At 40.9% G+C, this 24,964-nt stretch overlaps 1 protein-coding gene across 4 annotated transcripts in view; it reads left to right on the top strand.

The window, feature by feature from the left end:
- GADL1 (glutamate decarboxylase like 1) overlaps window positions 1-24,964 on the top strand; it is a 578,596-nt gene that overhangs the window by 351,191 nt on the left and 202,441 nt on the right. The gene's annotated exons all lie outside the window — the stretch shown is intronic.

The raw sequence follows: 24,964 nt of genomic DNA, 5'->3' as shown, positions 1-24,964 counted from the left end.
GTGCTGGTAGCCGCGGCTCGTGCCTGTCTCTGGAGCTCGTTTAGGCGGTGCTCTGAATCCCCTCTCTTCGCGCACCCCGTAACAGTGGTCTCTTGACTCTTAGGCAGGTCCTGGTTTTCCCCCAGACTCCCTCCCGTCTAGCTGTGGCGCACTAGCCCGCTTCAGGCTGTGTTCACACCGCCAACCCCAGTCCTCTCCCTGGGATCTGACCTCAAAGGCCTGAGCCTCAGCTCCCAGCCCCGCCCACCCTGGCGGGTGAGCAGACAAGTTTCTCAGGCTGGTGAGTGCTGGTTGGCACCGATCCTCTGTGCGGGAATCTCTCCGCTTTGCTCTCTGCTCTCTGCACTGTTGCTGCGCTCTCCTCCGTGGCTCTGAAGCTTCCCCTCAGCTACTCCCGTCTCTGCCAGTGAAGGAGCTTCTAGTGTATGGAAACCTTTCCTCCTTCACAGCTCCCTCCCACTGGTGCAGGTCCCATCCCTATTCTTTTGTCTCTGTTTTTTCTTTTTCCTTTTGCCCTACCCAGGTACGTGGGGAGTTTCTTGCCTTTTGGGAGGTCTGAGGTCTTCTGCCAGCGTTCTGTAGGTGTTCTGTAGGAGCTGTTCCACATGTGGACGTATTTCTGATGTATTTGTGTGGAGGAAGGTGATCTCCATGTCTCCCTCCTCCGCCATCTTGAAGATTTCCTCACCTCCCCTTTTAATGCAAGTGTTGAGCTTTCTAGAAAATTCCTCCTTACCTCCTTATTCCTTAGTTCAGGTTTACCAATGGCCTCTGAATTGCTCTGTCCATCTCCAGCTCTTCTTGTCTAGTCTATCTTTAATGTGTCACCAGATTTGACTTTAAAAGAAACAAAGTTGATAATATACCCTGTTGAGTTGACATTCAATGTACAAGCTCAGGTCTGAACATCTTGACTTGAAGATACCACTTTACCCCAACCCCCTTCTCAGATCCCCACCACTTTGTTTACTACCCCACCCCACCCCACCCCTATGCTTGCCACTCTGACCTGCTGCTCATTTCAGCAAACCTGCAAACCTCTGGCTTTGCACAAGCTGATTCCTGTGGCTAATGACTTTTCTTCTTTTCTTCATTTGGTAAACACTCCCTCATTTTCTAAGCCCAGCTGAATGCCATCTCCTCTGAGAAGCCCGTGTTTCTCCAAGCAGAGACCTGTTACTTATGCTCTCTCTGCTGCAGGATTTGATTCACCCAGTGTGTCCTAATTATCTTTCTACACATCTGCCTCCACTCCTGAGCTGAGAGCATCACAGGGAAAAGACTACTGTTGGTCTGACCTGTCTTTGTAGCCTCAGCCCGTACATGGTAGATACTCACGAAGTATTTCTCTAACAGATGGCAATTGCTGTCTGGCACCTAGGGTGCAATCAGTGTCACAGTTACTTATTTTCCTAAGGTCCATTAAGTTTGGCTCAAGCACTCACTTGCTGGGTTGGTTAGGCATTCTGTAGCAGGGGAATCTTGAGTCTGACAATACCAAGTAATTGGTGTTGTGAGAGGGGCCTGCACACCAGCTGGTGGGGGTCATCACCTACCAGGCAGACCAGAATCGTGGCTCAAATTCCAAAGGAACAGTCGGGAAGATCAGGCTGACACCATCTGCCTCCCCCTCCAGAGGTGCCTGTATCGCCAGCCCCTTCTGAAGCCTGCCTACCTCCAGCCCCCAGGGTCCAGGCCAAGACCTGGGTAACTTACTGCAATTGTTTGAACCTCTGACCTGCCTCCCCCAGGCTTGGGGAGTCGTCGGCCCCATTTCCTTCCACACCAAAGGTCAAATTCTCTGCCATCTGGGTTTCTCCAATTTTCCAATTAGTTGTTCTGGAGGCCTATCCCAGGCTCTGCCAACTCACATGCCCACATGCACCAGGAGGTGGGCTTGTCAGGGGACAGCAGAAGAGCATGAAGGGCAGTGGCTGCTTTTCAGTTTCTGCTGACTGACACCATGAGGGAAGCCAAGCCCACTGTGGCCAAAAGGTTCTAAGTTTTCAAAAGATGCTGAGAATGAGATTTTCATGAGAAATAGTTTGGCAATTGATTTTTTTAAAAACTCAAGGTAGAAGCCAAAAACAACCTGTTTGTAGGCCAGATTCAGCTGGTGGCTGGGTAGTTTGTGACCTCTGACCTAGGCCTTTCTGTCATAAGAATTTTAGGGTCTGTCTCTGTCTTGGCCTATGCCCTCCCCAGCAAAATTTCCTCTGTCCTGGGAAAGACAAGAGAACTGCTTACTCTCACCAGAAGACACTTCTTTTTCTGTAGCAATGGAGGGCTGGAGACTTTCCATGGTGGCTACAGGAGCAAAACCATAAAACATAAAGGCTAGTTAATTTCTTCATAAGTCACCTTGTAACGTCTGGTTATTACAGCAGAGAGATGAAGGATAATCCAGGTGTACCCTTTCCTCTAAGGAACACTTCTGTATTTTAAGAGTGACCTTTCGTATTAGTGTGTTCTAAACTATCTGTGGGAAGGACCATGTTTTAAATCTGCCTTAAATTAATAGTAAAATATGATAATAACAAATTACTAGAAAAATGAAATAAAAAGATATACATAATGCAAATCCCAATTTGATGTTTATATTATTTGATACATCAGACAGAAAATTAGTCTGTCAAATTGCTATAAAGCAGTGGCTCTCAACGAGCAACATTTTGTCCCATGGGGACATTTGTCAATGTCTAGAGACGTTGTTGGTTGTCCTCATTGAGAGGAAGGTGCTACTGGCATCTAGTGGGTAGATGCCAGAGATGCTGCCACACAGCCTAGAATGCACAGAGCATTCAACCACCTCCAGGTCCAAGATGTCAGTGGTGCTGAGCTTGTTTCTATTACAGTTTCTAAATGACTCCCTCATTTTCTGTCTGAACTTATTCATGGACCAGTTATGAGCACTTCCCAGACTGGCACTGTTCTGCAGATTACACTCCAAAAAGGAACATTCTAGAGGTATTGCCATTGCCTTTCTGATCAAACCCAAAGCGTGAGCCAATGGGGTGGCAGGATTTCTAGAAAACTTAGTATATTAGCCAGGGTTCCTAATAGTGGGTGGAAGCCACACTGCTTACAACAAAGACATTTATTTTTTAAATGACATAACTAACCATAATGTAACTCCTCTAGAATACAAACATGAGTTCCCAGAACAGAAGAAGGAATGCAAAGTCTTAGATCACCTAATGGTACCTCACTGACATACACAGCTCCCTTGTTCTTCTCAGCTAATAATATTTTAACCAGTTTAGCAGGGTTTCTCATGTTGATCATTAGTTTCTTACCTCTAATCAATATTGCTTGTTAAAAATATAGATTTCAGGTTCCCATCCAAGACATAGGAATGGGCGTGGAGGTGAGTCTAATTGGAAAGCTCTGGAATCTGGAAAATACTGAGAGAAGGGAGACCAGAATCTAGTCACAGCACAAGTCCTGCCGATGTGTTCACTTAATAGCTCCTTACTCAGGGCCTGGTTCATGCATGATGATGTGCTGGGTTTGGGCCTTCAGTAGTGGAGAAGGCAGACAGAGGCCCCCACCACATACAGATTGTACACATTTCTTACTCTTTCCTTCCTGTCTCTCCTCCCCATTCCTACTGTCCCTCCCTGGTGGCAGCACTTCTCCATCTCTCACCTGGATTATTAGAATGACTGGTCTCCTCACCTCTGGTTTCACCCTCCATCCATCTTCCATAATGCCACTGCCTCTCTCCATCTGCCCCAGATTAAAACTCTTCCCTGGGTCTCCGTTGCCTCCAGGAGAAAGTCTAAGCTTCTAAACATGGACTACAGGTTCTTTAGGACCTTATCTCTGGGCACCCCCATCTCCCCACTTTAGCCTTTCTGAGAAACACCAACCCAATTATTGATGCCAACACTTTGCCTATGTTGGTCCCTCTGCCTGGAAAACTGGCATTTCACCTCATTTCCTAATATGATACACTTGTGTTCATTTCTCAAAAGCCAGCTCTTTACACCAATAATTGCTAACATTTATGAAGTGCTTACTATGTACTATAATATCCAAGTATTATAGGCATTGTGCTAAATGTTTGTTTTATTTACTCTTTATAGTAACTGTTGAGGGAAAGGAGGCTTAGCTAATTTTTGTGACTTTCCAATGGTTATGAAGCAAGTGGTAGATGTGAAATTCAAACCAGACTGATTCCAGAGTCTATCTTGATCCCAGTCACTTCTTATTTCTCCTCTCTGGGGAAGCTTTTCCCATTGCTACCCTCTCCCAGGTGGCTATATCCTTGTTTACAAACATTTACTGTCCCTCTCGGAGGGAAGACTGTTATGTTCCTGTACTATTGATGTCAGGCTTGGCCATGTGACTTTCTTTGCCTAATTAACCATCACCAGAAATAATGGCTGTTATTCCTGTAACAGAGACAGAGCATGATTTGCCTGTTAATGGTCCAGAGGAAGCAATGGTCCAGCATCCTGGGTCCTGGCTGGGTGATGAAGAAAGCTGCACCAGATGCATGATGGACATTTAGCAGGAATGAGAAATAAATCTTAGTTGTCATCAACCACAGGGATTTGAGGGCTTATTTGTTACCAAGCAAAACCAGGTCATTCTGACACAGTTGCTGCCTGCTCATCACTACTTTTGTACATACTTTTGTACCTACTTTTATTGTTATATCTAACACAACACATTTTGATTTAACTGTTCACACATCTATTTCCCCTACCAGACAGTGTTCTCTGAGGGACCATGTCTTACTTGTGTACCACATTTAACTCAGTGCCTGTCACATCATCAAAGCATAACTGTTGTGTCTTCGTCATCTGTTAGCTGCAAGAACTGTGTTCAATGTCAAGTGACTTTTAATATCCCAATGTCAGCTTCCAAATCCCTTGACCCTAGCCCCAGTGAGGCAGGTGTTCTCTTATGATGCCAAATCCAAATAAAACAAAAGATGGAAGTATGTCACAGATTAGAAAAAGGAAGAACTCTTAAAATCCATGAGTTTGAATCCCAGCTCTATTGCTTACTAAGTATGTAGCCTTAGACAAAGGCCTAATAAAATTTATAAAATGGAGGTCATAATAATTATGTTGAGGAGGAAGAAAACTTTACCCTTGTAGGTTCTTCTAGCTGGTCTAAGAATTAAATTGACATGAGACACAGGAACAGAAGAATGTCAATTTTAATTTCAAATGTACAGGAACCCTACATACATGAGAGTTTCAGAGACAGAAAGGTAAAATGAGGTATATATGCCATTCTGATCTAAGGAGTGGAATAGGGGCCTGGGGCTTCCAAGGACAGGAGGGCAATTCACAGGATGATCAGAAGAAGAACAGATATTTGGTAATTAGATGTTTGTCCTAGCATATAGATGGGGCCACTTAGATAACGTTTATCTTCAGTAGTAACTCTTTTCTGGGAAAAATTCCCAATTTACGTTCTCCTAAGTAGTTAAGGGAGGGGCAGTAATTTCTCTTGAACCCACAGACTCTTGATTGCCTTTAGCTCAAAACAATCCCCTTGCAAAAGTGGCACATTTGGGGAAGGCTCACTCTGAACCCCTACAATTGCTTCTCAGGATTCTTGTGAAGATCACATGCCAAGTGCTCACAACGGAGCTTGGCTTACAGGTATATTGAAGTGACATTTGTCTTTTTTGGCTGTCCTGCATCTATCCTTCCTTCCTATGTGTGTGTGTGTCCTCTATTTGAGTATGGTAATAGTGGGGGCACTTCAGCACGTGGGGAAGAGATCCAAAGGGAAGAGATCCATCCTGTATCCACCATTGGATCCAGGCTGGCCAATCCGGTGCACTCATCTGATTGATTTGATCAAGTGATCTCAAAATAAGAAGTTCCATTCTTTCTGGGTACTTGAGGTAGGGTCTGAGGGTGGCAATGGGGCTTTCAGGGTGGGGGGGCATCCTTGGCTAGACCTGTCCCTTCAAAAAGATGCTGCTGTGCCGCCTCCTTACTGAACTTTCAGACCTGGCTTGGTTCTTGCTTGACTTCTAAGTCTGATTTTCTAACCTCCAGTCAAGTCTGATGCCCTTGATATCCTAATAAAGTGCTTGTTAAAAAAAATTTCTTAAGGTAGCCAGATGTCACTTAGGTTGTTTCAAAACAGTAAATGGTGGATAACTTTCTCATTTTTTCTCTCCACTTTTGTTTCAGTGAATTTGCTGTAGTCTTTCTTCCTCTTGTCCTGAGTTCTTTGATTTCTCTAAGTTGTGTTCCTTAGGTTTTTAGCACCAAAGTGTGCTGATTATAATCTAAATGATGTTTCCTGGCAGTTTTGAACTCTGCTTGAAACTGATAAAATGAATGAATGTTCTTTCATGAAAAATACCCACCTGACCCAAACTCCCTGCTGCCCTGCCCAACATGCACATACATTCAGACCAGTCCTGTTATCATCTGTTTTTTGGGGGAACTTCTTGATTCCCTAACACAGCTACTGTCTCTCTGTCTCTTTCTGCCTCTGTCTATCTCTCTTTAAACTTATTTTGTGCCAGGCACTGTGTCAAATGGTTTTCCAACTATGGCACAGATTGCTGGCTGCCTTTCCCTGGACAACAGAATCTGTAAAATGCCCAGGTTAACACACACACACACACACACACTTCCGAGCTTCTCTTGCAGAGGAAATATATATTGAATTTTACATGGAAGTTGTTGGATAAGGCTCCCAAGAAAGTTATTTTAAGGGACCCGACTCAGCTGTCAGGTGTTATTTTTGCCCTTCCCCCCTTCCTTCTGCTTGTTTGAACATGAGTCAATCTGGAGTTCTGGCAGCCATTTTGTGACCATGAGGAAGTCCTGAGGCTGAAGCTTGTATTAAGGATGCTGGAGCAGAAAATGACAAGGCTTCTAGGTCCTTGATGAAGGCATGGCGCTTCAGTACCAAGTATAGACCATCTAACTCTACTACCTTCATGTTAAGGGAGAAAAATAATCTAATTTTTTAAAATCACTGCTAATTTGGTTCTCTACTACTAGAAACTGTTAATACATCTTTACTAATACAAAGATTATCATGCAAAAACCCTATAGGGTTTATACTGTTAATCCCATTTTACAAAATGGAGCCTTAGGCTATTTGTAAAACTTGCCCAAGTTACTACTCATTCACTGGACAGTATTGGATTGACCATACTGGATCATCATTGACCCAGGATCTGACAGGTCAGCATCTGAATGTAGTGTTTGTCTGACAAAAAGGCTGGATTCCTAATCATTACATTTTACTGCCCCAGAGCTGAACATGCCTCCAGAATTTTAGACCAATACAACTTGTGGGCCTCCTTGAGCAGGTGTGACTAAGTTGGAAGTTTTCTCATTGGAATAGATGCTTAGGATCTTCTTTCTTCTCTCTCACTTCCTGTCCAGCAAAAGGGATGTTTTTCAACCTCCAGTAAATTGGCCCAATGACCAACCAACTCTGAGTCTAAAGATACTTTTTCTTTCCTTTCTCTCAATGTAAATTCCTAATTCCTTGGAGCATTCCTAGGGGGATCTGTTGAGATGAAATCAGCTTCCAGCAAAGTGTGTATAATAGAGTAAGTGCTCAACAGATGTTGAATGGATTTATGAATGAATGAATGGTGTTCTCACAGCAGTCCTGCCTGGGACAACAATTCCCAACTTCTTTCTTAAGAACAATTTTTGGGTCCCACCCTGTTATGAAATGTGGATGCTACTCTGTGAGGGAGCCAAGACTGCCAGGGTGCAGTCCAGTTTCCTGCAACGCCAGCCAGGGGCCTGTCTGTGTACCTTCCAAGGACCCATTTTCCTGAAAGGTTTTGGTGAAAAGCTCTTATCATAGACTGCGGAAAGTATCTTTGCTAATCAGTGCAACCCAGTGTAGACGCTGGGCACAGGCTTTGTAATTACAGAAAGCTGCCTTCTAATCATGGTTCTGAAATGCTTCCCCTCTGTGTTTCTGGGCAAATTACTAAAGCTGAGCCTCTGTTTGTCCATCTGTAAAAAGGGGGTAATAACAATTCCCAATCCCATATAAGGATTATAGAAGGGAATGTATGAAAAGCATTTAGCAGAGTGCCTAGCTCACAGTACATGTTTAAAAATTATAGCTACTATCATTAGTGAAAATGGTCAGTACTGGTTAGAAACATTTCTTAATCCTTCAAGTAGAATTAGCCATCCCCTCAGCTGCGGCTCCTCAGTGCCCCATATCTTTCATGGAGCATGAAACAGATGATGAAAAAGTAGCTGGTTCTAAGCCATCTCTCTCAACTACACTACAGCATTCTGAGGGCAGGATTTTTCTTGAAATCCCTAGTAACTGGCACAGAGGAAGTGCCAAGTAATTGAGAAATGAAAGCAAGAAGGAATATAACACAATGCCTTTGTCATAGGAGTAAATATAAGAGTTGAAATAAGCCAGTAAGAGGTGAGCTTATAGAGCAGTTTCTGGCTTTCAATCTAAGAAATTTTAAATGGCATATTCCCTGGTTGGTGCAGGAGGGGAGAGGGAACAGGTCTTTAAATTGACATTTCTAGAGTCCACTGTGGCCCAGTTGGTCCTGGTTTGCCTCACACAGAGAGGTATTTAATTTAGCAGAGGCTGACGCTGGTCACTGTTCTGAGCTGGGGTAGAGAGGGTCCACTTAGTACAAAGCTAAAAAAATTAATTAGATGAAAAACTTGCCAGAGTGTATACTCCTTTAATTTTTTTTTAATAGAGTCACCAAAGTTTAACTCCTGAAGTTCTTATTTATGCTTCCATCACTAGATCTCAGTCCTTTATCTGGTGAAACTGCCTACAGAAGAGTAGATGGAGGGAGGGTGGTCTCAGAAACTTCATAAAATTTGTCTGCAGGGTCTTAACTTTAATATTTTTAATAACTCTAGTCTTATGTGTATTAGGAATAATCAATTCTTATTTGAGAAAAAAGGGCTGCACTGTCTTCACTGATATGGACTTTAATTATGCAGCCAGAGGAAATAGTTCACCTGCTAAGAAAGTAAACGAGGATTTTTTTTTTTTAGCCCCTTGAAGGATGTGGATTACAAATGCAGTTCTATAAGGTAGTTGTCATCAGTGTGCTGTGAAATGGTATTCACCGATTGCTCCTGTCATCTCAACAGCCTCAGTTAAAAGCTCCTAAGGGAATTTAAACATGAAACGTGTTGGAGGGATGACAAAAAAGCAGCCCTCGCTGATTAAATTTAAATTTACAATAGGAACATGGCTGAAGCCTAACTTGCAGGGGCTTGCTGGAGCAATTACAGTGTTGTGAACATTTGAGTCTAAAGACCAAACAGATAGAGGCCCTTTCGAATTCACCGCCTCGTTTTGTTCTTTACCGCCGGACAACAAGGTGCCGACGCCTTCCCTTCTCCAAACTTGTAATGTTGCAGAGGCAAAAGGGTGAAATGGGATCTGGGGCAAGACATTCGCTTGTGGAGCTCTTAAATGTCAAGGCAGGCCTGAATGAATGGGTAGCGGATCCTATTCACCGCGGCTGCCCTAAAATAGGTTCCCTGCGCTGGTGGCCTGGAGCGGGCATCAGATTTAGCTTAGGGCTCCTCTGGCCAGATCAGACACAGCGAGGTGGTGACTACAAAAAACTGGATGCTGGGAAGGTCACAGGCCAAGGCTCACTCACCCAACCTCGTGTCCAGTCTCTACCCTGAAGGGCTGCTGGGGGTGCGCCCTGTCTGTTCCCACCTGGGCAAATGCCCCGCGCCCCCGCACACCGTGCCCCAGCCCTTCGCAGCTCTGGCAGAGGGACCCTGGCCCCGGGTCAAGCGGGTGGCAGGCCGCCAGCAGCTCGCCAAGTATTAATAGAGAGGCGCGGGCCGCAGAAGGCTGGCGCCGGGGCCTCGGGCTGCGGAGCGCAGGCAGCGCGAGCGCGTCCCTATCCGTCCCCACGCGGTGGCGAGCGCCCAGCGGCTGCCGCGCGCACCTGCGGGTCCCCACGGCGGGCGCTGCCTCGGCAACTGCAGCCGCCGCCTGGACTGCAGGAGCCGCGCCCGGGCCGCCCGGAGCCGGAGCAGAGATGAGCTGCCACCCGGACCGCGAGCGCCCGCTGGACGGTAACGACTCGCAGGCGCCGCGGCCTCTTAGTCCTTAACCGGCCCCACGCGGGGTATAACTTCCCGGTGCCGGTGGATCAGGGGGACCAGGGTTATTTATTTCCCCGTTAGGCGGCTGGTGTGGGTAGGAAGTCCTCGTCTTCCTGCAATTTTGCTCCTTTTCTGCTCTTTTTGGGGTTCTTTTTAGAATGAAACAAGTTAACTTTTCTAAAGCTCAGAGAACCGCTCTTGGAACGCAGTGCCACGCTGTGCGGGTTTGTCAAATCAAATGCAGAGCTGATTTCACTGACCAGTGCGCTGCCGCGGGTTTCTCTAGACGCGGTGGGAGTTCCTTCCCTTTAAGGAATGATTTTGCTTCTACTTTGGGATGTACCCAGCAACACCCCTCCACCCCCGCCTCCACAAACAGGCGTTAAAAGAGGCTACCTCATGTTATAGAGTGAGTGATGCCCTCGTGTTCTTCGGATTGGAGCCTGTGGGGTGGGGGACCCGGGACGTTACTCGTTTAAAGAAGGAATCATGCAGCAGAATTCCCCAAACTGACTTCAGAACTCGGGTGTCATTTAGTTCTACTGGGAAATAATGGTTGTACGATTCTGCGAGGGAAGCGTCTCAGGTTGCTTTGAACGGGTGATGAAATATTCTGAACGTTTTTTTCCCATCAAAATTCACCTATTCACCTATTTGCATGTTTGCTAAAGATTTCAAACTTGACCCCTTAACTGCCTCCGGTTACCTGTGGTTCAAAAGCCCTGCCCTAAAAGGTCATCATTATTGCTATTAGCTACTTAGTTGTTGACCTTTTAGAAGGATCGCTCCTCCAGGAATAAACTCGTCTTTGCATCAATAACCCTTTCGGATTGTACTGAACACGACTTAATGAAGTTGCTTTTTAAGTTGAAACTCTGGGGGCTTGTGAGGCAGGTGCACAGGCCAGGGTTCCCTGCGGACCAGGAATTTTGCACAGTAATTGGTAAGGCAAGAATCACTGTGCTGCAAAAAATATTTCATTCCTTCCTTTCACAGTCCCAAGCAGAGTTCTCAGCATCACTGTCCTGGATCCTCTTTTGAAAATATATATTTTTTAAGTTGCATGGTTATTGTTTTCAATAACATAATAAATTGGCACTTTGCTGGAACTTTTTGTAAAATGATTACTTTTGTGTTTCTAAGGTCAGCACACAGCGTAATCTAAGACAAACGGTTATTTGAAAACTGATTGATACATAAGACTAATTTTTAAAAAATTCCTGATAATATGGCAGGCTTCTTTATATGAGGCAGGGATGGTCAGGATAATTGTATCTGACTACCTTAGCCCTGCACTCTTTTGTTTGTTTTGTTTTGTTTGGAATCTTAATTCCTGTTTTAAAGCCACAAACCCTTCAGAACTCTGATAGAAAGCTTTTTTAAAAAAAAGTATCTAGTCTTCCTAAATTAAGCATATGTCCTTGTAACCAGGCATGTCTGTAACTTGTGAGGACTTCAGTAATTACTATATGTGAATAGCAAAGTGCAAAGTTTAACCTTAAATCTGAATTTCGGAGGATACCAAAAGGCTTAGGCTGCTGTCAGTCTGGTTATCCTTGAGCAGGTGACAAGGCGATAACATGTCCAATGACACCCAATTGTGCCAAATGTTTGCTATGACATCTTAAAAGTGGACTGGATATGTATCTGTCAGACTTAGTAAATTTCCAAGTATGTTTGACAAGATTGTGAAAGTGACATGTGATGAGTATGTTAAATGACACGCCTGTGTTAAACAAGCTCTCTGGTTGAGTATCTGTTACAGACTATACATTATGGAAGAACGTCATAGGGAATCCTGTTGCAGATAAAGAATTCTTATTCTACTCCTCATGTTTTGATCTGGTTTATAATCTGCCCATAGTACATCCCAGAGAAATTTAGGCAATTAATTATACCAGATTCAAATTTTAATACCATTAGAAATAAAGAATTATTTGGACTCAAATCATATTTTTCCTTTTGGTTTGAAATCATAACACAAACCTTCCATATAATTTTGGCCTGCAAAGTCATCTTTTTTATTTTATGCAGCTTTGTTTCCTGTTGAAACACTTTTAAAATGGAAGAAAATTTTAAGTTTTAATAGCAGGGGACAGAAACTTTTTCTGTTGAAAATCTGACTTTTATAGCCTGTTGTAAGTCTGATGTTGGAATAAAATTGAAACCATGATATTCAGGAACAAAATTTCTGTGTAATTTTTTTGGCCTCCTCTATATCACTTTGTTTTCTTTCTGTCTGTAAACTTTTCACTTTTTATTTACTCCTTTTGATCATAATTTAAATGAAACCCACTGTAGGTAAAATTTATCACCCAGTGGCTGATCCCTCGTTTAGGATAAGAAGTGCTCACATTTATTGAACACTCACTTACCTGCTATGCTGAGCTACAAGCACCAGCTTCTCTAACCCTCACTAGCTAGGAGAACTATTGCTATCTGCTTTTATTATTATTATTATTATTAATATTTTTTTATAAAACCAAGGCTCTGAGAGGGTGACTGTCAGCTTTGAGTGTTCACATGCCCGTAACACCTAACCCAGGGCCTGTGCTGCCTCCTGCTGGACCACAATGTTGAATGTCCACAGGTGTCCCACAGCATCCTCCGCCACCCTATTCAGGGACCACAGGTAGAATGCTGGAGAGGCCCCTGGAAAGTGGCTCTAAGCTCATTGAAGTGAGAGCAGCATTCTTCCCGCTTCCTTTGGGTGGGAAAATGGGAGGAAAGACCATCAGTATTCAAAGGGCTGGAAGTGGAAGCTCCTTCTGCCCCTCTGACCAGGGTAGGGACCTGTGCTTTGCCCCTGGGGCAGGAACCCTCTGGTTGCTAGGAATGAAGCGCAGCTTGGCCTTTCTGAGGGAGAAGGCAGTGCCTCATGGGACACTCTCTAAAGCCCTTCTCTGGAGCAGGTGGACCAGGGGTCCCTTCTTTCTCAGGCTGCAGCAGATGGGTCCACATTAGAAGGCAGTGCCCTGAACTCTGCTTAGTATTATTTAACAACCTAAATGGGAAAAGAATTTGAAAAAGAATGGATACATGTATATGTGTAACAGAACCACTTTGCTGTACACCTGAAACTAACACAACATAGTCAATCAACTATACCCCAATATAAAATAAAATAAAAAAAGAAGGCTGGGAGCAGGCTGACCCACAGTGGAGCAGAGCTGTTCTCTGTGGCGAACTGTGGGAACAGAAGAAGAAGGATGCACAGGGAATACTCTGGCTTCAGCCTGCTCTGATGTGTATCTCTCGATACATGATTAAAACTCCGTGAGTCTCAGTTTCTTCATCTGTAAAACAGAGATTAAAAAATCCACTATTTAGAATTATTGTGAACATTAGCACTAATATACAGAGTGTCTGGCAAGTAGCAGGCTCCCCATAAACTTATTATATCCAGAAAATTGGATGTAGAGTTTAATGAGGTAATTGGAATGTGTTAGCAACACACAGCTCCCCAGAAAGATAGGGCTAACGTGACATCCATTCAACTATATGACACTACCGGGCACAGTCTACCTACTGATGCAGGAAGCCTGCCAGGTGTGTGATCAGCCACACACGGTGTGTGTGTGTGTATGTGCTTTGGCTGCTGTGTCTGCAACTGAGGCTTTCATTTTGGGGAAAGACTGAGGAGAAGTTAATTTATATATTAAAACAGAAAGATGCGTTAGGAGTCCAGGTGAATTGTGGGAGAGTGATTTTCAGAAAGCAGTTTGGTCCATGGCACCGTGGAGTTACCCTCACAATCAACTTTCAAGACTTTGATTCTTGCTCACTGATTTTTCTAGTGTAATTTGGTAAACCCTGTTTTGTCCATATCTTAACACTTTTCAAAGTGTTTTCTAATTGTTTGTTTATATCTCTGTTTCTTACATAAAATCCACAGGGCATGGGCCACATCTTTCTATTTACTGGATCCCCAGCACATAGCTAAGTGCCTGGCACAGAGTAGGTACATATATTCCACATATGTTTCTTGAATAAAGAAACGCGTGAATGAATAAGAAAGTGATGGGAGGTAACAATGTGTGATTCCTGAAATACTTTAGTCCTTGTTGTTTTCTGCATTAAGTTTTGAATTCATATTCACTTTTCCCTTCTCCAAGTTGTTTATAATAGTGAAAATTTGTAAATATTTACATGCCAAACAGTAGGGTGTTATTTAAAACATATAAATATCCTTTTCTGGATGGCTTAAATAAATTGTGGAAGGCTATCAAATGCTATGTGAAGGCATTCTGCTTTTGGAAAATGATTATATGTTGCAAGAGGATCTAGATGGAGAGATAACAAAGGATTAATAGGTGTTGCCTCTGGGTAGATGGGATGATGGATATTCTTTTTTTTTTTGCTTGTTTATGTTTCTGATTCTTATGTAATAAACTTGCTTTCTTTTTTAAGGAAGAAACACAATATAAGAACTATGTACTATAAAACAATATCATAGATCACTTACACTGCATCACTTAATCCCCTGTCACTGGACACTTAAGTTGTCTTCTCAACTGATTTTCCAAATTTGTCTGCCTGTTTTGAATTTAAATAAGTTTCAGCATCTCAGGGTTACAAAATAGCATAACTGATTTTAAAGAGATGAGCAATTGAAAAAGAAACCCAAAGTAGGAAAAAGAATGCCAATGGCTCAATGCCAAGGACAAAAGATACTAATTTTCCAACGTGTCTTCTTGTTGAATACATTGCTTTGCTGCAAATCATAGATAACTTTTTATCTCCCCTCTGCCCTAGGCTTTCCTTCCTTTGTTGTGTAAAGATGTTAGGACAGTTCATGAGTAACTAGTTAGTGAGTGTTCCCTAATTGTTTTGTGTATGTACTTGAGGTGCTTTCATGGTGGCTACCAGTTGTATACTTTCTTTGCTTGCAGAGTTAGTTCCAGGAACAAGAACTTTGTAAAGCAGGGTGGTCTCTTCCCTTTTTTTTTTTTTTTAAGTCACCATTCTTTGGGAATAGAGTTGTGAATGAGTAACTTTTAACCTTACATTTTAAAAAAATTTTTAATTGAGATATAGTTGCTGTACAATACTAAATAAGTTTCAGGTGTACAAAATAGCGATACACAATTCTTAAAGGTTATATTCTATTTATAGTTATTATAAAACATTGGCTATACTCCCCATGTTGTACAGTATATCATTTTAGCTTATTTATTTTACATATAGTAGATTGTATCTCTTAATCCCCTACCCCCATGTATATATACCCATATATACATATGCACATATATCCATATATATATATATATATATATATATATATATATATATATATATATTACATCTCCTTTATCCATCCATCTGTTGATGGACATTTAGGTTGCTTCCATAATTGACACTTGTAAATAATGCTGCTATGAACATTGGGGTGCATGTATCTTTCCAAATTAGTGTTTTCATTATTTTTTAATATATACCCAGGAGTAGAATTGCTGGGTCATGTGGTAGTTCTATTTTTAGTTTTTTGAGAAACCTACAATTCTGTTTTCCACAGTGGCTCCACCAATTTACATTCCCACCAACAGTGTAAAAGTGTTCTCTCTTTTTTTTTTAAATTTCTTTTTCTTAATACAGCAGGTTCTTATTAGTTACCTATTTTATACATATTAGTGTATACATGTCAATCCCAATCTCCCAATTCATCCCACCACCACCACCACCACCACCCCCTGCTTTCTCGCCTTGGTGCCCATACGTTTGTTCTCTACATCTGTGTCTCTATTTCTGCCTTGCAAACCGGTTCATCTATACCATTTTTCCAGATTCCACATATATGTGTTAATAAACGATATTTGTTTTTCTCTTTCTGACTTTCTTCACTCTGTATGACAGTCTCTAGGTCCATCCACGTCTCTACAAATGACCCAATTTCGTTCCTTTTTATGGCTGAGTAATATTCCATTGCATATATGTACCACAACTTCTTTATCCATTTGTCTGTCAGTGGGCATTTAGGTTGCTTCCATGACCTGGCTATTGTTAATAGTGCTGCAATGAACATTGGGGTGCATGTGTCTTTTTGAATTACGGTTTTCTCAGGGTATGTGTCCAGTAGTGGGATTGCTGGGTCATATGGTAATTCTATTTTTAGTTTAAGGAACCTGCATACTGTTCTCCATTGGGGCTGTCTCAATTCACATTCCCACCAACAGTGCAAGAGGGTTCCCTTTTCTCCACACCCTCTCCAGCATTTGTTGTTTGTAGATTTTCTGATGATGGCTATTTTGACCAGTGTGAGGTGGTACCTCATTGTAGTTTTGATTTTCATTTCTCTAATAATTAGTTATGTTGAGCAGCTTTTCATGTGCCTCTTGGCCATCTGTATGTCTTCTTTGGAGAAATGTCTGTATAGGTCTTCTGCCCATTTTTTGATTGGGTTGTTTGTTTTTAAAATATTGAGCTGTTTATATATTTTGGAGAGTAATCCTTTGTCCATTGATTCACTTGCAAATATTTTCTCCCATTCTGAGGGTTGTTTTTCATCTTGTTTATAGTTTCCTTTGCTGTGCAAAAGCTTTTAAGTTTCATTAGGTCCCATTTGTTTATTTTTGTTTTTATTTCCATTACTCTCGGAGGTGGGTAAAAAAGATCTTGCTGTAATTTATGTCAGAGTGTTCTTCCCATGTTTTCTTCTAAGAGTTTTATAGTGTTTGGTCATACATTTAGATCTTTAACCCATTTTGAGTTTACTTCTGTGTATGGTGTTAGGGAGTATTCTAATTCCATTCTTTTACATGTAGCTGTCCAGTTTTCCTAGCACTTACTGAAGAGACTGTCTTTTCTCCATTGTATATCCTTTCCTCCTTTTTCATAGATTAGTTGACCATAGGCACGTGGGTTTATTTCTGGGCTTTCTATTCTGTTCCATTGATCTAGATTTCTGTTTTTGTGCCAGTATCACATTGTATTGATTACTGGAGCTTTGTAGTATAGTCTGAAGTAAGGGAGTCTGATTCCTCCAGCTGTGTTTTTTTCCCTCAAAATTGCTTTGGCTATTCAGGGTCTTTTGTGTCTCCATACAGATTTTAAGATTTTTTTTCTGGTTCTGTAAAAATGCCATTGGTAAGTTGATAGGGGTGGCATTGAATCTGTAGATTGCCTTGGGTAGTATAGTCATTTTCACAATATTGATTCTTCCAGTCCAAGAACATGGTATATCTCTCCATCTGTTTGTCATCTTTGATTTCTTTCATCAGTGTCTTATAGTTTTCTGAGTACAGGTCTTTTACTTCCTTAGGTAGGTTTATTCCTAGGTATTTTATTCTTTTGTTGCAATGGTGAGTGGGAGTGTTTCCTTAATCTCTCTTTCAAATTTTTCATCATTAGTGTATAGGAATGCAAGAGATTTCTGTGCATTAATTTTGTATCCTGCAGCTTTACCAAGATTCATTGATTAGCTCTAGTAGTTTTCTGGTGGCATTTTTAGGATTCTCTATGTATAGTATCATGTCATCTGCAAACAGTGACAGTTTTACTTCTTCTTTTCCAATTTGTATTCCTTTCATTTCTTTTTCTTCTCTGATTTCTGTGGCTAGGACTTTCAAAACTATGTTGAATAATAGTGGCAAGAGTGGGCATCCTTGTCTTGTTCCTGATCTTAGAGGAAATGCTTTCAGTTTTTCACTCTTGAGAATGATATTTGATTTCGGTTTGTCATATATGGCCTTTATTATAATGTGGTATGTTCCCTCTATGCCCACTTTCTAGAGAGTTTTTATCATAACTGGGTGTTGGATTTTGTCAAAAGCTTTTTCTTCATCTATTGAGATGATCATATAGTTTTTATTCTTCAGTTTGTTAATACGGTGTATCACATTGATTGATTTGCTTATATTGAAGAATCCTTGTATCCGTTGGGTAAATCCCACTTGATCATGGTGTATCATGTTTTTAATGTGTTGTTGGATTCTGTTTGCTAGTATTTTGTTGAGGATTTTTGCATCTATATTCATCAGTGATATTGGTCTGTAATTTTCTTTTGTTGTAGTATCTTTGTCTGGTTTTGGTATCTGGGTGATGGTGGCCTCATAGAATGAGTTTGGAAGTGTTCCTTCCTCTGCAATTTTTTGGAAGAGTTTGACAAGGATGGGTGTTAGCTCTTCTCTAAATGTTAGGGTTCTCTTTTCTGCACATCCTTACCAACATTTGTTATTTGTGTTCTTTTTGATGATAGCCATTTTGACAGGTGTGAGATGATATCTCACTTTGGTTTTAATTTGCATTTCTCTGATGATTAACGAGGTTGAGCGTCTTCTCATGTGCCTGTTGGCCATCTGTATGTCTTCTTTGGAAAAAAAATGTCTATTCAGGTGCTCTGCCCATTTTTTAATTGGGTTGTTTGGTTTTTTGATGTTGAGTTGTATGAGTTATTTATACATTTTGGATATTAACCTCTTATCATTCATATCATTTGCAAACATTTTTTTCCACTCAGTAGATTGTCTTTTCATTTTGTTAATAGTTTCCTTTGCTGTGCAAAAGCTTTTAAGTTTAATTAGGTCCCATTTGTTTATTTTTGCTTTTATTTCCTTTGCTTTAGGAGACAGATCCAAAAAAATATTCCTGTGGTTTAAGTCAAAGAGTGTTCCTCCCATTCTTTTAAAGTTTTATGGTTTCCAGTCTTACGTTTAAGTCTTTAATTCATTTTGAGCTTATTTTTGTATATGGTGTTAGAGAATGTTCTAATTTCATTCTTTTACCTGTAGCTGTCCAGTTCTCTCAGCACTACTTATTGAAGAGACTGTCTTTTCCCCATTGGATATTCTTGCCTCGTTTGTCATAGATGAGTTGACCATAGGTGCATGGGTTTATTTCTGAGCTCTCTATTCTGTTCCATTGACCTGTGTCTGTTTTTGTGCCAGGACCATACTGTTTTGATTACTGTAGCTTTTTAGTATAGTCTGAAGGCAGGGATTGTGGTTCCTCCAGTTCTCAAGATTGTTTTGGCTATTCAAAGTCTTTTGTGTTTCTATTTTAAAATTATTTAAAATTATTTGTTCTATTTCTGTGAAAAATGCCTTTGATATTTTGATAGGGATTGCATTGAATCTGTAGACTGCCTTGGGTAGTACTGTCATTTTCACTTAGTATTGGAAGTCCTAGCCACAGCAAGCAGACATGAAAAAGAAATAAGAGGAATCCAGATTAAAAAGGAAGAGGTAAAACTATCACTGTTTGTAGATGACATGACACTATACATAGAAATCCTAACGATGCCACTAGAAAACTACTAGAGCTCATCAGTGAATTCAGTAAAGATGCAGAATACAAAATTAATATGTAGAAATCTGTTACATTTCTATACACTAATAATGAACCATCAGAAAGAGAAATTAAACAATCCCATTTATAATCACATCAAAATGGATAAAATACCTAGGAATACACCTACCTAAGGAGCCAAAACACCTGTACTTGGGAAACTATAAGACGTTGATGAAAGAAATTGAAGATGACACAAACAGATGGAAAGATACACCGTGTTCATGGATTGGAAGAATTAGTATTCTTAACCTTTCCTGTTTATCAATATGTACGTCACAGAAATCACAATGTCACTTCTACAGCATCCCTGGTGGCATCATGATATTGTTTTCTTTCTAATTCTCATTGCTTCTTCAGGTTTCTGACTGAAAGGTAGGTCCTGGGCCTCTTTTTCCAGGTTCTGTCAGCAGCATCTCTTTTCTCTTCCATGTGGAGAACTCTTTCAGTCTTGAAGGAAATCCCTACCTCATTTTTGAGGTTTTCCCTCCCAAACACTCTTATAACCTTGCTGAGTATGGGGGACCCCATCCCTTCCCTGTTATCCAGCTCTGCTACACTTCTTCTCTAGAGGTCCTGACCTCTTCATTTGAAGATGGTACCCCTATTCCACCGCATTGTGGTAGAAGGGATATGGAAAGGGAAAAATACCTGAAAGGAAATAATGTCTCAGGCACAGAATCCCTCCCATTAAATTTGCTCCAACACTCATGGATCCATCTCAGTCCTTCTGGCCCCTCCCACTTTCTTTTCACCTTGAGCTTCTGATGGTCCCTGAGAGACTGGAACTCCACGATGATTGTTCTCCACACTGTGGTCATCAGACTTCCTTTTGGATTATGAGGGACTGATTATATAGAACACCTAGCTGTCATTTTGTACACTTGGAACCACCACCCAAATGAAGAAGTATAATTTTACCAGTGTCCTGGGGTCACACATATTAAGACATAGCCCTTTCCCTCCCCTGTAAGGAACCATTACCCTGATTTTTGCATTTTTCATAGTTTAACCAACCAAATATACATTTCTAGACCTAATAATTTAGTCCTACCCATTTAAAAAATTGTGATAGATCTTTTAATTTATAGATGTACTGTCCTTTTCTATTCAAATAATTTATCTGTTGAAGAACGTGGGCCATTTGGTCTACAGAATCCCCCACAATCTGGATTTTGCTGCCTTTGTGCTTATGGTTTAACATTTTCCTTGAAGATTGCCTTCTTTTGAACTCTGGTTTATACCACCCTAGCCCTTCCTCTTTCTCAGTCCTTTTGGCTAAATTACATTTATTAGTTTGATCCTTAAATTCTAGAAACAACCATGAAATCATTTTATCTATAAGGCTTTTTATTATTAGACAATAAAACATTTTATTAAGTTTCTCCTATTCAACTCCTCCATTCTTGCGTTAACTTCATTAGGCATTATAATGAATTGGTTGAAAGTTGATGCTCTCATTTACTAATTATTTCAAATATTAGTAATTTGGGAGCATTATGGGGCAGTTTTTTATAAACTCTTGTACACTGTTGGTTGGATTGTAAAATGGTGTAACTGCTGTGAAAAACAGTAGGGAGGTTTCTCGAAAAATGAAAAATGAAACTACCAGCAATTCCACTTCTGGATAAATATCCCAAATAATTGAAAACAGGGTCTTAAAGAGATGCCCATGTTTATAGCAGCACTATTCACAATAGCCAACAGGTGGAAGCAACCCAAATATCCATCAATGGATGAATGGATATACAAAATATGAAATATACATTCAAGAGAATATTATTTAGCCTTAAAAATGATAGAAATCCTGTCACATGCTCCAACATGTATGAACCTTAAGGACATTATGCTAAGTGAAAGAAGCCGGGCACGAACAGACAAATACTGTATAATTCCAGTTATATGAAATGGAAAGTAGGATGGTGGTTACTAATGGCTGGGGGAATAGAGGGAATGGGAAGTATTTAATGGGCTTAGAGTTTCAGTTTTTCAAGATGAAAAATTCTGGAGATCTGTTTCACAAGAATGTGAATACACTTAACATAGTGAGCTGTATAATTAAAAATGATTAAAATGGTAAATTTTATGCAATGTGTTTTGTTACCACAACAAAAAAGGAATACCAGATTTAAAGACAACCAAACAAAAATACTTTTAAGGATAGAAAAATTTATAAAATAATTTAAGAGCTCACTTGCCTCCCTGAACAATGTAACCTTCTTTGTGTATTTTGACATTGCCATTGTGAGCACTGAATAATATTATAACATTCTCAGGAGCTGAGATGTGTCCACCTGTTTCTTTGTCCCTTCATTGAACTATGTCAGATTGCTATTCTTGAATTCTAGCATCTTCTTTTATCCTGCTGCTGTCTCCCTCATCACGGTTTCCCATGAGTGTCAGCTATATTTTCTTTCTCCTAATAAATCCTAGTAGCATTTTTAATGACCGTTTGCTGCACTTACTCCAGTTTATTGTTTTTAACAAGTTTGGCAATTATTTATCTTGGTTTTTTTAGCTTACAAAAGGTTGGAATTGTCCATGATAGAAAGCAGATTGCCTCTGAATGAGGTGTGAAGAGGTCTATGAGAAGAGTTTATAAGTACCTGTCACGTTGACATTGTTCTATTTATTTATTTTGCATATCTTGTATTCTTGTGTAGTTCTGGATGTTCGATGTTGCCAGATAAGAAGCTTCCATATAGAGTGTTTGTAGATGAAAGTATATTTTTATGTAAACATATGCATGAATAATTACAGTTCATGCTTACAATTTGAAGAAATGGATAACATTTTATTGCTCAAGAGATACACATGTAAACATAGTTGGTAAGTCCCAGTTTAAGGGAAAATTATAGCTTTCTACTCACTGAACTGCACTGGGAGTATGACTGGTCTCTAACCCTTATGAAAAGGTCAGCTCCTGCATGTTCTTGCCTTACTTGCTTTATTTACACTACTCCCATCAGCTGCCCTACTGATGCTGAAAACTTGGCCTCTGTGCACTGGTGCTGAATTGAATCTCAGAGACAGAGTTTTGGGTGAAGTAGAAAAGAATAACTTTATTGCTTTGCCAGGCAAAGGGGGACACAGCGGGCAAAGTTTTACCCTTGAAAACTGTGTGTCCCAACCTGGGAGGATTTGGTGAGGAGGTTTATAGCAGTAGTTCAAGGGTATGGGGATGCTGATAAGATTAGGGTGTGTGCAGGGTCTGCACTCCTTTAATCTGGCCTCAGGTGGTCTCTTGATGAGGTTCTCTGGTTCCTTTTATCTGGCCTCAGGTGATCTTCTCTGGAATGAAGAATACTACCATCTTCCATTTGTTGGGGGTTTTTGTTCTATAAAGAGCTCAAAGATACTGTTCTGTGTATCCCTTGAGGTGGAACCAGGACCCTGCACCAAGGCTGCACTGTTGTTTCTTGGCTGCTCCTCTCTTATCTCTCCATCCCCTTCCTTCCCTGATTGACAACCATTCGAATCTGCCCTTTGGAACTCAGGGAGGGTCAAGGAAGCTGGAGTCTCTTCCCTATAAACAAGGAAGGGGGGCCACAGAAAGGCTTCCATGTCCAGGAGCACCACAGGGTCCTGCTTGGTTTCACTGCTAAGAGGTCTGTAGTAGAGCTTACAGGAGGCTGGGCAACTGTGCTTCACTCCTCTTTACATTGCACATAATTTTTTAAGCTTTATTGAGGTATGATTTACATAGGTCTTTAGGTCTTTACATATCATACAATTCACCTGTTTGTGCAATTCAATTTTTAGTAAATGTACAGAATTGTGCAGCCTTCACCAAAATCCAATTTTAGGGCATTTCCATGTGTATGATATTTCAAAAATATATTACTGTACTTTTCTTCTGCTGTTTCTGAGTACCTGCTCTTCTCTGCAAGTAGATGTCTGCCTGAGAGAGATTGTGACCTTTGCGGGTAGAATGCAAAGAGAAAGACAATTACTGTTTAGATTACTATGGTCAAAATAAGAGTTTCAAAGCAAAACAATAGTTTTGCAAGACCGACTATTGCCTTCAGATAGGACTTTCTAAATTCTTTTAATTTTTTTTGGCCACGCTGCACAGCATGTGGATCTTGGTTCCCTGACCAGGGATGGAAATTGTGCCCCCTGCAGTGGAAGCACAGTCTTAACCCCTGGACCGCCAGGGAAGTCCCCTCTAAATTCTTTTATTTCCCCTTGAACATGATCTACTAAACCTAGGAGGCGAAAATCATGGAGTTTTGTCCATAGTACAGAGGAGATCCCTTTGTGCACCTTTAAAGGTTATCCATAAAGCTAGGGTCAAAAAAGAGAATTTTTAATGTAAAAAACTTCAATGAAAAATTCTCCACTTAAGACCTGAAGAGATAATGGGTACAGAAAAAGAAATTGAAGCAAGATAGGTCAGTGCTGAAAGACTTGTCTCTATTTCATATTACTTGAGATCGAAGCCAAGGGACAGTGAGGGGCAGTAGATCATTTACATGGTAATTTAATGGAAACACTGAACAACAGAGATCTTTACCAACTTCTCTTGGAGGAGACCACCTTGCAACCTCTTCAGAGCAAAAAGTGATGGCTCACTGAGGTGGATAGAGAGAGAGAGGCTGGACTTAGCTCTTCAGGAGGTGGAGGTAACTCAGAAAGACCCTCTTTTCCTCAGAGGAAGGTAGCTGGATAGAGTACCCTTGATCCTCCCAAGGGTCACTGATGAGGATGAAGGTAGAAACAGTAGGCTAAACCTCCTCTATTAGGGAGCTGATGAAGAATGTGTCATAAGCCCAGAGGGGTCTGTATCATTACCAACAGCCAAGGTGAGTCCGTCTTAGGCAGGGAGCACCCACAGTATCTGACCACGATGAGAGAGAAGAGACCACAAGTATGCCTCAGCCATGACTGCCAGGTGGGAGAGAAGTAAAGATGTAGATAAGTGAGATTGCTAGAGACAAAGGTGCTTGGGAGCCTACACGGATCCAAGGACCCCACCACTCTTCCACCATCCTGAAGTTGAGTAACATAACGCTTTACTCCCCATGTACCTAGAAGCCACCAGAAAGAACATATGGAGACAGGGGAGTAAAAATCTGAGAGATCAAGCATTTTTATTGAGCATTGTAAAACTGAGCATTGCCTAAAGGGACTGTTTAATTTATCATAGCTGACCACATTTTAACAAGATTGGATTAAATAGAGGAAATTTTGTCAACTCCTTCCGTCAATGGAGACTCATGGGGAAGATAAGATCAATTAGAGAACAAAATAAAGATACAAGATGACCTTGTTTTATTATACTTTGCTTTGTTGCACTTCCCAGATACTGTGTTTTTTTACAAATTGAAGGTTTGTGGCAACCCTGTGTTGAGCAAGTATATTGGCACCATTTTTCCAACAGTATTTTCTCATGTCATGTCTCTATATACATTTTGGTAACTCTCACAATATTTAAAAATTTTGTATTATTATTATTATATATTTTATGGTGATTTGTGATTAATGGGCCTTGAAGTTACTATTGTAATAGTTTTTCAGCGCCAGGAACCATGCCCATATAAAATGGTGATTTTTTTTTTTTTTTTTTTTTTTGCGGTACGTGGGCCTCTCACTGT

The sequence above is a fragment of the Monodon monoceros genome, unplaced genomic scaffold, assembly GCF_005190385.1.
Source record: "Monodon monoceros isolate NGI ecotype Baffin Bay Population unplaced genomic scaffold, NGI_Narwhal_1 Super_Scaffold_3, whole genome shotgun sequence".
NCBI lineage: Eukaryota > Metazoa > Chordata > Mammalia > Artiodactyla > Monodontidae > Monodon > Monodon monoceros.
This window is presented reverse-complemented; position numbering and strand designations above follow the sequence as displayed.